The sequence below is a fragment of the Cherax quadricarinatus genome, chromosome 45 (assembly GCF_038502225.1).
Source record: "Cherax quadricarinatus isolate ZL_2023a chromosome 45, ASM3850222v1, whole genome shotgun sequence".
Lineage (NCBI taxonomy): Eukaryota > Metazoa > Arthropoda > Malacostraca > Decapoda > Parastacidae > Cherax > Cherax quadricarinatus.
Genome location: NC_091336.1, coordinates 22,491,123 through 22,507,698, shown reverse-complemented (window position 1 = coordinate 22,507,698; position 16,576 = coordinate 22,491,123). Strand labels below are relative to the sequence as shown.

Below are 16,576 nucleotides of genomic sequence, written 5' to 3'. Positions count from 1 at the left end.
TGTGTCCCCTCTCTAGAACATCTTATCTCTGTCCACCTTGTCTATTCCCCGCAGTATCTTGTATGTTGTTATCATGTCTCCCCTGTCCCTTCTGTCCTCCAGTGACGTCAGTCCGATTTCCCTTAAAACTATGTATGGTTCCTGCCTCCACTACTTCACTTGCTAGGCTATTCCACTTACTGACGACTCTATGACTGAAGAAATACTCCCTAAAGTTCCTGTGACTCGTCTGAGTCTTCAGCTTCCAATTGTGACCCCTTGTTTCAGTGTCCCCTCTCTGGAACATTCAGTCTGTCCACCTTGTCTATTCCCCGCAGTATCTTGTACGTCGTTTTCATGTCTCCCCTGACCCTTCTGTCCTCCAGTGTCGTCAGTCCGATTTCCCTCAACCTTTCCTCGTACGACATTCCCCTGAGCTCTGGAACTAGCCTTGTTGCAAACCTTTGTACTTTCTCTAACTTCTTGACGTGCTTGACCAGGTGTGGGTTCCAGACTGGTGCTGCATGCTCCAGCATGGGCCTAACATACACAGTGCACAGTGTCTTGAACGATTCCTTATTAAGGTATCGGAACGCTATTCTCAGGTTTGCCAGGCGCCCGTATGCTGCAGCAGTTATTTGGTTGATGTGTACCTCCGGTGATGTGCTCGGTGTTATGGTCACCCCAAGATCTTTCTCCCTGAGTGAGGTCTGTAGTCTTTGTCCACCTAGCCTATACTCTGTCTGCGGTCTTCTTTGCCCCTCCCCAATCTTCATGACTTTGCATTTGGCAGGTTTGAATTCGAGAAGCCAGTTTCTGGACCACGCGTCCAGCCTGTTCAGGTCTCTTTGCAGTCCTGCCTCATCCTCATCCGATTTAATTCTTCTCATTAACTTCACATCATCTGCGAATAGAGACACTTCAGAGTCTATTCCTTCCATCATGTCGTTCGCGTATATCAAAAATAGCACTGGTCCTAGAACTGACCCCTGTGGGACCCCGCTCGTCACAGGCGCACACTGTGATACCTCTCCACGTACCATGACTCGTTGTTGCCTCCCTGTCAGATATTCCGTGATCCATTGCAGTGCCCTCCCTGTTATATGCGCCTGATCCTCCAGCTTCTGCACTAATCTCTTGTGAGGAACTGTGTCAAAGGCCTTCCTGCAGTCCAGGAAAATGCAATGTGTGTGTGTGTGTGTGTGTGTGTGTGTGTGTGTGTGTGTGTGTGTGTGTGTGTGTGTGTGGATGCGCTCGTTCCCCTCCCCCCCTGCCTTTATATATGCTCTCTTCATAATTAAACATTAAATTATTATAAACAAGTTGATTTCCGGAGGTAAAACTATAAACCTGAATATTAGATTTAATGAAAATAGCCATTAGACGACTGGTAATGATCAATTAGTTCCCTTATTAGTGTGCAGCAGTGAGGGTGCTAATTAGACATGAATTTGTGTTGCTAGTTTATTTGCCTATAATGATTGGCTATGTTGATTATCCTGACACACACACACACACACACACACACACACACACGGTGTAGTGGTAACAGGAACCATACACAAGTTTAAGACGAGGTATGATAAAGCTCATGGAGCAGGGAGTGGGAGGACCCAGTAGCAGTCAGTGAAGAGGCGGGGCTAGGAGCTGAATCTCGACCCTGCAACCACAATTAGATGAGTACAGTTAGGCGAGTACCCATATTTACGTACACGATAGGGATAGCTTACGACCACCAATAGGAAATAAGCTTAGAAAAAAGTGGCTTGCATTCCACCAATAGGAATTAGGCATAGATAAGACTGATTACAACCCACCATTAGGAGCCAGTTACCAATGTGTACTAAACTGCCATTACAAATTTCGAGTACACGAGAAACAAGTTACGTTTAGTAAAAGCGGTGTAATAAAAATTTTACCAAATGCACCTCTCATATGGAATTAATATTACCACTGAAGTATTAAAAATATCAGGAAAACGAGACCTGGATAAATATCTCATGATTTAAGTAAATGTATTATGTTAAAAGCAATATGGAGTGACCAAGGGGCCATAGAGTGACCAAGGGACCATAGTGACACCAAGGGACCATAGAGTGACCAAGTTAAGGTCCAAAGACAGAAACAAATCTAACAAAATCTTATGTGTATGTACCCGTGTCCTGTCATTCAAACATCGAGAGCACTGCTCCTCTCTTTTGGGAAGATTGAAAGAGAATTGGAGTTTGTGGTATTTTGTCAGAAGAAATATGATAATACAATCTTTTGTCATGTGATGGAGCTTTTCTCAGGCTTACCGATTCACCTCGTAAAAAACTGAAGTATCATAAGATGTAATGATAGGATTTTCCATATCAATTATATCCGTCAGATATCAATTATATCCACCAGATATCAATTATATCCACCAGATATCAATTATATCCACCAGATATCAATTATATCCACCAGATATCAATTATATCCACCAGATTTCACTTATATCCACCAGATTTCAATTATATCCACCAGATTTCAATTATATCCACCAGATTTCAATTATATCCACCAGATTTCAATTATATCCACCAGATTTCAATTATGTTCACCAGATTTCAATTATGTTCACCAGATTTCAATTATATTCACCAGATATCAATTATATCAATCAGATATAAAATTTTGTTATAACCATATCAAAATTGGCTATGATAAAAAGAAACTTTCCACGATTTTGCAGTGGGCAGAAAAAATACACAATCTTAAATTAGTGTCAGAAGTAAACGTTTTAACTCACATGTGGAAGACCCGGGTGCCATCTTGGGCAAGTGGGGACGTTTGGGCAAGTCTCCTTGATCCCTGCGACCCTTGTTCACCTAGCAGTAAATACCGTAGGTCTACATGTGCGTTAATCGCTTGTTTCAGGTGGTATCCTGATCGGAAACTGGTAAGCGTAGTTAGCAATGGACTTTTAAACGAGTTGAAGCTGGATGTCTTATACTGGACATTAAACTGCGATAAAGTTAGGGAAACGAGCCGTGTAAAAAAAAATGTTCGATGGAAGGGTTTACAAACAGACTTGAAACGAGTAGACGGAGCTCCAGGATGTAATTGTGAGTGCAACAACTATTGTTGTACATTAAAATGGTATAAAATACCGACAGGTTGTTTAGGTAAGACACATATGCAACAGTTAGGTATCTTTATTATGAAACTGTGTAGGCGAAACGTTTCATAATAAAGATACCTAACTGTTGCATGTGTCTTACCTAAACAACTATTGTTGTGCAAGAATGGTATATAATACCGACAAGATGAAATTAAGACACGTGTGCAACATCTGGGTATCATAATCTCCACGACTATGGTGCTCTTCGCACCTACTCCTAGGTTGAGGGACTGATTACCTCATCTTCTGTATATAGTCCTACTGTCTTCAAGCTATGTCCTAGAATTTGTATTGATAAAGCCACTGGATGGCGAAACGTCTACAATAAAGATACCCAGATGTTGCACACGTGTCTTAATTTCAACAACTATTGTAAATATATACTTATTTACGGTTCATGGCATTTATTAGAGGAAACGTTTCGAGAGTTGTGCCGAAACGTTGTGTCTAATGAATCTCCTGAACTGTACGTAAGTGTTCTTTTCCACATGTTACTGGTATTCACATACCATTTTCCAACTTTTGTAAAGCTTAAAACTGAAATTTAGATAAATCTAAATGGAGGTGGGACACTGCGAACCTATCTCCTCTGTGCCCTTACACTGCCGATTGAAATATTTCAATTATACGTCCAAACCTTCTTCCTCACCATCTTGTCTCTTCTTCCCTCCCCTTCTCCTTACTTTCTTTCTCCTCCTCCTCATCCATTCACCCATTTCCTCAAACCTTTGCTTTGTCCCACCTTCCTTCCTTGAAAAATCCGTGTTTTCTCTACAACTACCGGCCTTCTGAAACTCTTAGCTTTCTTCACCTCCAACCCATCCCTAAACATTTCTTATTCCTTCTCCAACACCTTAAAACCTCCCTCTCCCTTCTCCAACATATCAAAACCCCTCTCTTCCTTCTCCAACACCTCAAAACCTCCCTCTCCCTTCTCCAACATATCAAAACCCCTCTCTTCCTTCTCCAACACCTCAAAACCTCCCTCTCCCTTCTCCAACACCTCAAAACCTCTCTCTCCCTTCTCCAACACCTCAAAACATCCCTCTCCCTTCTCCAACACCTCCCTCTCCCTTCTCCAACACCTCAAAACCTCCCTCTCCCTTCAACACCTCAAAACCTCCCAGGTCAACAACTCTCCTATACCTCAATTAAGCACAGCTACACTATATCCCACCATCCTACACAAGCAAGAAAAAACGTTCGTCTAATTAAACTGGTTGGTGTCTTCTGTTCTTCTCTACAAGAATGATTAAAACAAGTTTGCCTGAATATAGAGCGAAAGTTGTGTGCCGAAGGGGGAGCGGATGAGCCGGGGGTGATTAAACAGGGAGGGCAGGGGAAGCAGTGTGGCAGGGTTGTGGGCAGGGAAAGGACAGGGGGGGTCCAGTCTGCGGTTCTCCTTATCACCGAAAACTTCAAGAAACACGATTAATTAAATACTTGGTCGTTGTTTTTCTTTTCTTTTGCGCTGGGGGAGGAGGGAGAGAGGGGCGTTAATGGACGTAAGTGGCTGTCAAGAACGTGCGAGGTTTTTAAGCACGCCAATAATAAGAAAGTTTGTAATATATATATATATATATATATATATATATATATATATATATATATATATATATATATATATATATATATATATATAAATTGTTTGTGTGTGTGTGTGTGTGTGTCGAATAGGTAAAGCTTGCGATTTTGGCTTAAATAGCAAAAAAAGTCATTCTGAACCTAACTAAAAAAAAATACATTTCTGTTTGTTTATTATTAAATTATTGTAAACTTTTAGAAAATATATTTGGTTGGGTTAGGCTAAATTAAATTGCGCTTCTTATAATAAGGTTAAGTAAGTTTTCTAATGTTCTTTTGTACAAAATTATTAATTTTTTACATTAACATAAATGAAAAAATGTATCTTTAAACGTGTAAGATAAAATTTTAGAAAGGACTTAATTTTAAACGAGTTCTTGCTAATTGATTGGTTTTACCGATTCGGCACGAAATATATGTAAGCAAAACTCACGAACAAGAGATATGAGATACAGAACAACCGCAGGGCGAGTTGACTGATAGCTCTAGGCCTTTCGTGTTGCATTGAACACATTAGGAGCTTGGAGTGTTGCAGACAAGAGTTGGTGGTCCAAGCAAATACATTCCTGTGATCGTATTTGCTTGGACCTCCTTTTCTGCAACATTGCAAGCTCCTGATGATGTGTTCATTGCAGCACGAAAGGCGCCCCCCCCCCACACACACACAGTGAAGAGGCGGGGCCAGTAGCTGTGAATCGACCCTTGCAACCACAACTAGGCGAGTATAGAGCTGTCCAGCTTTATGGAGGACTTAAAAGAGCTTTTCAAAGGGGACAAGATTCAGCTCATGAGCCTCAACCGCGTGATGAGGAAGTCAAGAGTCAAAGATACGGCTATTTAAGTAATTGTACCGTTTTTAAGTGACTTGATCATCAAGTGATTAAAACATACATAAGGCGATTATTCCAGAGAAATACATAGGAAACTATAACTAAAGAAAGTAGGGCAAAGCCGAGGAGCAAGAAAGAACGGATAGACAGGCGACGATTGAATGCTATTATTAAAGAGGTGATTAATTAGTCGTGTTCAGTGCAAGAGGATCTATAAAGCTACCAAACTGGACCTGTTGGTGAGGGAGTAGAGGCACTGTATAAACCTCTAGCGACGATCTATAACACCTAGATGAAGACAATCACCTTATTGTAAAGAATAAAAAGGCACAATACCGTGACAAACAATACACAAATAACCAGCATATAGGAGAGAGGAGCTCACGACGACGTTTCTGTCCAACATGAACCATTTACAAAGTCACACTAACACATAAGAATGAAGGGAGCCAGTATACAAAGGCGTGGAGACGGAAGCAAGAGAGGAAGAAAACGAAGTGGTAGTTTAAAGGTTGGTAGTGGAAGTAGTAATAGAGGGGCAGTAGTAGAAGGGCATTTGAAAGAATGGAGAGTAGGTAAGTGGCAGAAAAGAGAAAGGGAAGTGAAGGGTGAAGGGAGGCAATAGTAATGGTAGTAGCAACAGTAGCAGAAATGGAGTGGTAGTCACAGCAGTAGTAGATGGAGTCAGTCTATGGACAAAAAACAAAACTGAATACTGAAAGAGAAATGTTGTCCCATAAATTCAGGCAGCACTGATCTACAGCCTGGTATCGTAGACATGAAAAGTATCTTGGGTAATTAAAAATGTAACAAGTATGTTAGAACACCTGGTGAGATACGGGGGTCGAAAATCACAGTCTATAAAGAAAAGACTGGTTGCGTTGCTACGTTTCACTGGCACGTTTATATCTGTGTGGAGCTACATCACTTTGTACTGTCCCTCAGAATGACTGTTCTCCAACGTTTGTCTTGTCTTCACTATTGCTAGCAATGATCCATTTAGAGCCAGCAAGAGCCAGAACAAGTAGAGAGAAGGTAAATTGTAATTCTCAGACAAAATGACGAAGATTAAGAAGAAAAAAAGTGACGGGTGGAGTGCGTATTTGTGAACTGTTTCGTATATCACAATATTCCTCACAAGACTGCAGGCAAAGATACTGGAAGCTTTCTGATACAGGTCGGGAAACTGAACTGCACCAACTCAGTTCGCTCATCATGACCATAAATTTCAGATCCGGATCCCACTCAGTCTAAGCAGAACAAACACCCTTCCCTCAGTGTAGGCAAAACTATTATTCGCCTCCAGTGTCACTAGAACAAACCCCATTCAGTATTCCTAGAACAAACACCCTCCCACTCAGTGTAGCCAGAACAAACACCACTGTGGCAGCGAGGATCTTTTGTTTACAAACAAAAGTGCTCAGGCTCACGAGCAAATATTCTCAGCGTCGCTCCTGTGCCTCTCGGAGGGCTTTATTGTCCTATTAGTTTTATCAGTTTTATACTTAAAATAATAATAAATATTAGTGTCTCTCATAATAGGTAGACCAGGTAGGAGGGGCCAGTAATAAAGTTAATTAGCTTTACAGGAAACGCCCACCTACACACACACACACACACACACACACACACACACACACACACACACAGGGGGGGACCAAAATTTGCCCCTACACTCGTAAAACACGTGTAGAGTGGTGTAGAGGCAGTATTGTGTCCCCTTTATCATTGTTTGTCGTCGATTGCTGCCCGCTAGGGATGCAGTTGGCCTTTACTGCTAATAGAATTGTGTGTGGAAAATCGCCCCACCTCACATTTTTTGAGTGTGGTTGCGAGGTTGTGGTGTGTGTGTGTGTGTGTGTGTGTGTGTGTGTGAATGTGTGTGTGTGTGTGTGTGTGTGTGTGTGTGTGTGTGTGAATGTGTGTGTGTGTGTGTGAATGTGTGTGTGTGTGTGTGTGAGTGAGTGAGACCAATATCAGAAAGTGAAGAGAATATACCACACAAAACTATCAAGCCTTGAAACGGCTAGTGTAGAAGTGGGTTGACTCCTGATTGAACTTTAAAAGCAGAGACGTCAATATTAGATGGATTACAACCACGAATATTAGAAATGAAATTTTACACAAGTAATTCAGTCTGGCCTTTAAAAATAATTAGGAACGTGTGAAGTCCCAGAAGACTAGAAGATTGGAAACGCGATACCATTATTACAGAGAGATGACAGGGAAGAGGCCTTGAAATACAGACTGCTAATCCTCAACTAGCGTAGCATGCAAATTGTTGGAGAAGGTAACAAGGGATAGACTGGTGAAAATGTAAGTCTGTATTGGATAGATTCCTAACTGAACACTAGCATTGATTCATATATGTAATTTCGTGCATCTTAAACCCATACATTAGTAACCCAAGTCGGGTAGGAAAAATAGCGGATGGATGCACTGCATATTCCTTGATAGTTTTCTTCTAAATAGCATCGTATCAAACTGAGAAAAAAGAAAAATACCCAGGATTAAGGAATTATTGAACTATACAAAATATTATTATATGGGATGGTATAAACCTGGTAATAGATATCGACAAATTGGTTTAGAAAGACATGTGAGCAAATACTAGGATATATTAGAAAACGCATCGGTCCTGGGACCGAAGTGGTTAAGGTCCCAGGACAGAAACGTTCACTTTTAAATTTGCCCTAGTGTTTGCCTATGGAACAATACACAAGTAACCTGCACATAGAAAAACATGACGTTTCGGTCCGACTTGCACCATTAACTAGTTACATTGAACTGGAACAGGACGAAAAAAAAAAACCGCTGTAATGACACTAGGTAGCCTTCAGGAATGGTTGGAAAAATGGTTACGGAAATTTAGTAAGGGAAAGCAAAGTTATCAAGGTGGGAGATGGAGAATAAAAGTCGATAACGGAGTACAGTTTAAAAGGGAAAACAAGAGACGAAGAAGACAGGAAAGCTCAAGAAATGCAAAGAAAACGAGAGGTGAAACATCGTTCACCCAAAACTGTCCCCTGAAGAGCATACGAGAAGAGTAATACAAGCAGCACAGGCTAGGCTTCCAAACATCAGAGTGGCTTTCAGGAGTCAAGACAAAAAAAAAAAAAAATCGTTAACACATACTTCACCTGATATGAGTGCTCTGTTCTCGAGTATGCATCGACGCTGTAGAACCCTCGCCTAGCAAAATTCAATGCAAAGCACGAGAAATTGCACATGAGATTATCAAGGCCAGTACGTGAACAGAGCAGAATGAGCCACAAAAAAAAAAAAAAACTAGACCTAGAGGAACGAAGACGATGAGGAGATATATTTACCACACAAAATACTAGGGGGAACAGAGAGGTTCTCAGCTCGGACAAGAAGCGGCTCCCTACTAGGAAAGAACTGGCTAGAAATTACTAACCTTTACGAGCCATAAAAATATTAATAGAAATGGAACGAGATAAGCAGCTATGCAGTTGAAACACACAGCGGATAAACAACATATGAAGCAGCTGAAGAATACATTTAAGTTGAAGAGGCATGACCAAGAGCTTAAACAAGCACCGAAAACTCTAATTAGTAATGAAAATTAGGTAATCTCTCTCTCTCTCTCTCTCTCTCTCTCACACACACACACACACCCTTAGAGCTGTCAGGAAGTTAAACAATCTGGAGAGTGAAGTGGCAGAGGTGGGATCCATACATAGCCTTAAGAAGAGATGACAAGGCTCTTAAAGTCGGGAGTGAATCTAGTAGCGACCAGCAAAGAGGTGGGGTCCAGGAGCTGAGATTTTCTCTGCAACCACATATTGATAAATATACAAAGCACACACGCGGCCACGCATTTGAAAATCAAATTTTACATATATTTAATAGACATTTGTATTAAAAAAAATTTAGCTGGTGTCAGAGGCTGACTAACGCGTCGATGGCGAACCAGCAATCCAAATATTGTATTGGAAAGGTATCAAGTTGATCTTCAATGGCCTCCTAGTATCATAAGTTATGGCAGGTGGGGAGAGCGCATACCATTTTTTTTGGGTTCCACCGTCATGTTTATTTTTTTGGGATTTTGAGTTTTAGAATGAGATAGATAAATTTACCTTTAGTGATAAATTACTCGCTCTTGGAAGCTAGAAAGAGGAATCTCCTGGACACATTGGTTAATGATATGTTTGGGAGGGTTAATTTTTTCAAGATAGTTATTTGAGGGCATAGAGAGGCTCTTGATCCGAAGAATTGGGGCTATCCTCTTTTTCTCGTCTAATCGTATCTAACTGCCAACCATTTCCCAGCCGTTCCGTGATCCATACGGGATAAGCGCTATTAGGTAATTGTGTAATGCTAATTTGGAGTGAATGCTTGAGTGCTTGCTCTACTAACGTGGTGTGCGAGTGTATAGTGGAGTTCATACGATGCTAGTGTAAACATAGTAACATGAAGCGAAAACTGGTTAACTCGAGCTGGGTTTTGGATGTGAGAAACACCAGATCCTCCTAGCACCAAGTGCTACCATCGGCCACCATCTTGACAGACGTATCATGGCCGGTTTTCGTAAAATGTTTATGGTTAATATACGTTTTTTTATGGTTTATATAACGTACCCCAATGTAATCATGCCTGAATAAATTTAACCGAATATTAACGAAAAAATGTTTTTTCGAAATGTTAAGAAAATTACATTGAGCACCATGAGATCGTTTACGTCAAGCATCACGTCAAACTTGACGTTGAGAACGTAAAAAAAAACATAAAATGATGGAATGAGAATTTGTGGAAAACGCAGCGTTTGCTGGAATGAAGAAAAATCTCCTCAAACTGTAAAACAAATGCATATTGATTTATTCGTGGGGAAATACTAAACCCAAGAGGATCATACAACACCTGGGAAATTGGAGGTAATCATGTTGTAAGCAAAAGAACGGTAGCTTAAATTGGATCAAGAGCCTTTAAACTAGCCTTAAGGCAAGTACCTAGAAGGAAGCAAGTCACGTAAGGAGTGATGGAAATTGAACTGGAGACTTTTGTAAGCAGGGAGGTAAATGTTTTGGATTGCTGGGTCAGTTGATTTAAAATGAGGTCTGGACGCTTCTGAAGGGGAATTCTTTGATCCTCGGCCAAGGAATGGCAATTGTCCTTTGCTTCCTTGGGTCGAACCTGATTGCCTCTCATACCCCAAGCATTGAACGAGCCCTATGGATTTAGCGAATTCCATGACAAATAATAATCTTGAAAGGGTACGAGAAATGGTAAATGTGTTTTCTTCTTAGGATAGCTTTAATTTTGCCCCAGTAATCAACTGCACCATTGTACATTTGAAAAAATTTAAACATTCTTCCCAGATGGGGGGCACCTCAAGGACTGAAGAAATATTAAGTGAACTAAATGAACAATTTTCAGCAAAGTTCATCAATGAGGCAGTGAATATAAACAGGTCGTTGATCTTCGTATCATTTAGTTCATTTAGTTCAGAAACTGAACAATTAAAATAAAGATAATGTTAGTCCAGCATTTCAATAAATCATGCAAGTTAGAAAAAGTTAAAATAACAAACAGAACTTATATGGAAGTTGAATAAGCAACGACGTATATATTTCTTTACGTATTGAAAACGGTATATTTATTCATATATGAATATGAAAGCTAGAGAAAAGAGCAAATAACATCAATCTTGAATATCTTCTGGATTGATGTAGTCGACAGTTATTAATTCTGGAGTGATGTCTAACGAAAACGTTATTAGATCGATGAAATGCTTGTTTCTTCAGGATACAAGAGATATTCCTGCCCGTCTTGTAGTAACACAGTGGTCTACGATGTTGTAACTGGAGATTGTTGTGATATGGCTCTGAGTGCCAAAAAAAAAATTTCTGTTGGATTGAGATATAATTAGGAGGTAAATAACGAATTTCTCTCTTAATTAAAACAATGACACTATTATGACAAGGTGCGTTGTCCATTATTACATCACACTATCTCCAAGGATTGCACTTAGAGAAGTCATGTAATCACTGAACACTCCATTGTTAACACCCACTGTGTTAATGTCGTAGTACAGCACCCTCAACATGTCTGATATTGCCGTAATAAATATCTCATTTCCTCGCTCTCTCACAAGTGCTTCACCATTAGTATGTTTCGTAGAGGAGGTTATAACTGGTCTCATCAATATACCAGGTAATTTTTGAAGTCCTGTCTCGTACATGAAGTGGTCACAGTTAGCCCTTGCATCTTTAACATTTCCTGAATTTCGATTCTGGGGTACATTACGATACATTATCGTAGTTACGGCTCTTAAATTGTTGCATCTGGCACAAAACGCTTGCATTATATTTAAATATTTAACTGTAATTTTAGGCTTTGCCTCAATCGAAAGCAACAAAGAATATTTTCATTATCGACTGCACGGCCACGTCCTCCTCACTTCTGTGTTGCTAAACTGCCTGTCGTTTCATAGTGCCTTTCAATACTACGAGTTGTCAGGATGATGGCCATTTCTCGAGATTCATTGGCAAAATTGTCGTATGCGAGGTATTCCCCGATAATATTAGCGCCTCGAGAAAATTCTGGTTACGATGACCAGGAATAATCTGCGAGAAGAGACGTTAAGTCAGCCAGTTCCAATCATAAACTAAATATATTATTCTGAGTTACGACCCTCGTAAACTTGGACTCTCAGACGTATGACGTTTAACGTAATATGTATAATAATTTTTTATTAAGTTTGTTGCCAATTTACATAAGGGTGTCGAAGCATTTTGATCAGGAGTGACTTGCACTGATGTGCAAATTTCCTAAAACTTTGAGGATGGTCGATATTTTCTGAAAATTGTTTAATTGGAAATAAAAGCCGAAACCATTATGTGATTGTTACTCATTTGAAAAGTTGTTAATTAATGTCAAATGACCTTTTTTGATGGGTAAATTATCACCAACTGATAATTTTTTTTAATATTATCCAAACTATATACTGAAAAATCAGCAAAAAAGAATTGATAAATGTCGTAAATGCTCTTTGTTGTTCGAGTTTGAAAATACCTAAATCTCACGTTGCTGTTGACATTTACCAAATGATGAAATATTCATACGTGTCCCCCGGCCCGAGTGTCTCCAGCGTAAGTGTAATAGGTCAAACGATTACAGAGAAGTGAACCTGGTAACAACCAGCATACCAGCATAAAGGTGTGACCAGGAACGCAAAATAGGCCTAAGTAACCAAAAACAGGTGCGTGCATACATATATATATATATATATATATATAGATATATATATATATATATATATATATATATATATATATATATATATATATATATCACACAAGCAGGCACACATTACCAGGATCAAGAGATTACAGGTTGAAGCTGAAGACACAGATGAGCCATAGGGATGCAAGGAAGCAAGTCATTAGTCTCAGTGTTGCTGCAAAGTGAAATGACTTGCATGATAAAGTGAAGTCAAATTCAATACAGAACTTCAAGAGTAGATATGACAAGGCCCAAGAGGACAATAATCAGCAATGCCAATCGCAGTGGTCTTAGAGGTGGGAGCCAGGAGTGGAATTTCTCTGCCCCCTCTCTTTCTCTCTCTCTCTCTCTCTCTCTCTCTCTCTCTCTCCTCACACACACACACACACACACACACACACTAATCAAACATTTTGATTCAAGTTTATAAATATAATCTTACCGTCGCATGACGAGAGAGATGCAAGTCGCTTTCATCTATAAAGGCAGTTTCACTCAGCAAACACAGCTGATGACACCCCAGATGTTAACCATTGAAGGTTTTGTTTAACTTTGCTCTTATCTTCTTTCTCCTTTTCTCTCTCTTTGAGAAAAGGAGCATTTGCATGCAAGAAGTATTAGGCTAGAGGAGTCCTTAGAATTTTGCCAGAATAAGGAGCTAGGAGCAAGAACCAGCTGGATCCGTCTGTGTGTGTGTGTGTGTGTGTGTGTGTGTGTGTGTGTGTGTGTAAGCGAGGAAAGAGCGAGAGAGAGAGAGAGAGAGAGAGAGAGAGAGAGGGGGAGGGCAAACCAGCAAAATCAACAGCAGCAGCCACCTCAACAGACCACCACTTCACACACAATCATCAAATTAGAATCAGTTCTCAAATACTGTCATTTATTTCCCTCCAAGGCATTGATTTTCGCTTGGCAGGCATTCTTCTTGGCAGTTTACTAATGCGACGACTGGGGAGGTTATTTTCCTTCTGGAGTGCACTATGGGGAACATTCGTCCGAATATATTTCCTTTTCTTCTTTTGGTGTTAAGCTTTTTTTTTTTTAGCTAAAGAGAAAGCTCTTTCTCCCTCTCTCTCTCTCTCTCTCTCTCTCTATGAAATTGCAGGAACAACAAACAGAACCATGACTGAGCTAGTGATAATATGGTATTTCAATCAGAGATATTGACTGTGGAAATTGGAACCAATTCGAGGACCCAGATACGCGGAGGAGCAAACTGCTGGAATCTGATAATGCAAACTTCACCTCGTTATCACCCACAAAAAGACAGAAAATTTTATATTATTAACGAAACACAATACCGACAAGTTGATGCATAAAACACAAGTGCAACACAATGGTATCTTTGGTACAGAAAAATTACATCTGCACCTCTGACTTTAGTCAAATACACAGATGCATTCAAGCGTTGCAAATCCGTCTTATCTAAATTTAATTCAGAATCCCCAAGGGATGCAAGCGATCACACGGTGCTGATTTGTTGTGTGAAAAGGAAACTAAAGAAAAGATGAAAAAATGGAGAGTCTAAGAGACTGTTATACAGGAATTGACATTAAGGAATAATGTGATGTCTGGCTAGTCATTGTATTATGCTTTAATTCAGGGAAGAATTCAACTAGGAAAAGACGATTTTTTTTTTTACCAAGAAGCGCAAAGTGACCGACAAAACTGCAAGGAAATAAGAGACCCTGAAACAATAGATCAATTATCAGTAAAAAGAAGAACTGAATAATACAAGAATTTGAAAAAAGCGCAGATATAACTAGTCCATTCAGGGCTTCTGGTGTTAGGTTATACCAAACCCGAGATCCGGCAAGCTAGAAAAGGGACCACAGATTATCTTCAGGTGAAGAAGGAAGATGACCAACAGTATGACAGGGATATATCAGCCAAGGCCAGAGCGACTTAACATTCACATAATAAAAATTGACAAAGGGAGAAAGAGGGACACTACCAGGGATTAAAAAAATAAAAAAATAAAAAAAAAAGGGGGGGGGGGCCGAGGAAGTGAGGAAATAACTGATGGAACGTATTACATCAAATTTAAAAGGTTTAGATAGGCTATCTCGCAGGAATATTCCGAGAAGCTGAAATATTATGCTAGCCATTCACATGGATCTTGAACAAGTTACTGATGAGTGAAGTGTCAAACGACTAATAAATAGCTAGCGCTCGTAAGGTGCAGATCTCTAGAAAAGATTACAAGGGAAAACAAACTTGAGTATCTGGAAAACACTACATCTGTCACGAAACGCCCGAGTGAATTCAGAAATGAATGGCCATGCGTAACAAACTTTTCAGATGCGAATGACACACTAAGAGGGGTAAAAGAATGGTCGGACTGCCTCTTCCCAGACTGCAAGGCAGCTTGTGAAAGGGCGTCACTTGGAATATTGTTAGGTAATTGGACATAGATACAACTAATGTGACATTTTATTGTACAACGTTTTGCTCCCCAGGAGCTTTATAAAGCCGGCATCTGTGTCCATTGACTTAACATTTTGTCAGTAAATTCAACCATTATTCCTTGGAAAATTGTTGAAAGTCGTGATAAAATAGAGAGCAATAATATGAATAAGGCAATAATTAATATATATATATATATATATATATATATATATATATATATATATATAGTCGTTGTCATCCTTTATTCCCAATTATCCTCCCTATGACTCTGTCATTTAACATGTTCCCCTTCCATCTCACGCTCCACCACCCACCCACCCACCCACTCACTCACTCACTCACTCACTCACTCACTCACCCACTCACCCACTCACTCACTCACTCACCCACTCTCACACTCTCACACTCTCACACTCTCACACTCTCACACTCTCACACTCTCACACTCTCACACTCTCACACTCTCACACTCTCACACTCTCACTCTCACACTCTTTCCCAGTAACTTATTGCACTACTTCCAGCAAAAAGCGACATTACACAGCACAGTATAGTATAAAAAAGCAGGACGAGTCAGTGACATCATAAAGCAACTGTGAAAATAACCCAGATGCTGATATTATCATCACTGTGATCAAATCAACGGTAACAACATAGTGTGGAAAGAAAGAGGAAACAGAGGGTAAAGGATTGTTATTTAAAAGAAATCAGTGAAGCTTTAAGGCACTGAGAAGAGTGGAGGAGCCCTGAGAAGCCTTTGAGAGTCTCTTGTTCCAAGGAATTTGACATGGTGTCCCTTTCTTGAATCGAACCTAACTGCCTCCCATTTCCCCAGGCAGTGTGTTGCCCCTGTGGAAGATTCAGATTTCAGTGACTACACAGAAGGGCGATATAAAATTGGAACGAGAGAGAAAAGGAAGGAGAGGAGACAAACATAAAAGACTTCAAAGAGGAGGTACAATAGGTTACGAAAAGAGGAAGCCTAGCAAAGGCTAATGAAAATATTATTTAACACAATTCGTAAGAAAACACACACTGAACAGATGTTTATTTGTTTTAATATGCAAATACAAACCTTTAATCAATATTTACAATATTTTAGTTTAAAAATATATTTTGAAAAAAAAAGTTTATGATAAAATTTGACAAGGGTAATGTAATGGATGACGGAGATGTAAACAAAGAAAGGTAAACAAATTTTCTAAAAGGTAGACTGACCACAAAATGTTTAGAAAGTAGATAACTAGATGCTTTGAAAGGAAGACAGACACTTAGACGCTGAGAAATGTTTAGAGGCGGCTACTTGTGCCGAAAGGTAGACAGTGAGATGCTTTGAAAGCTAGGCAAACAGCAACAGGTTAACAAAGTTAGTAAGACAGCTTGA

At 39.8% G+C, this 16,576-nt stretch overlaps 1 long non-coding RNA gene across 1 annotated transcript in view; it reads right to left on the bottom strand.

The window, feature by feature from the left end:
• Positions 1–16,576, bottom strand: part of LOC138853991 (uncharacterized) — a 168,828-nt gene that overhangs the window by 99,231 nt on the left and 53,021 nt on the right. The window lies entirely within an intron of this gene.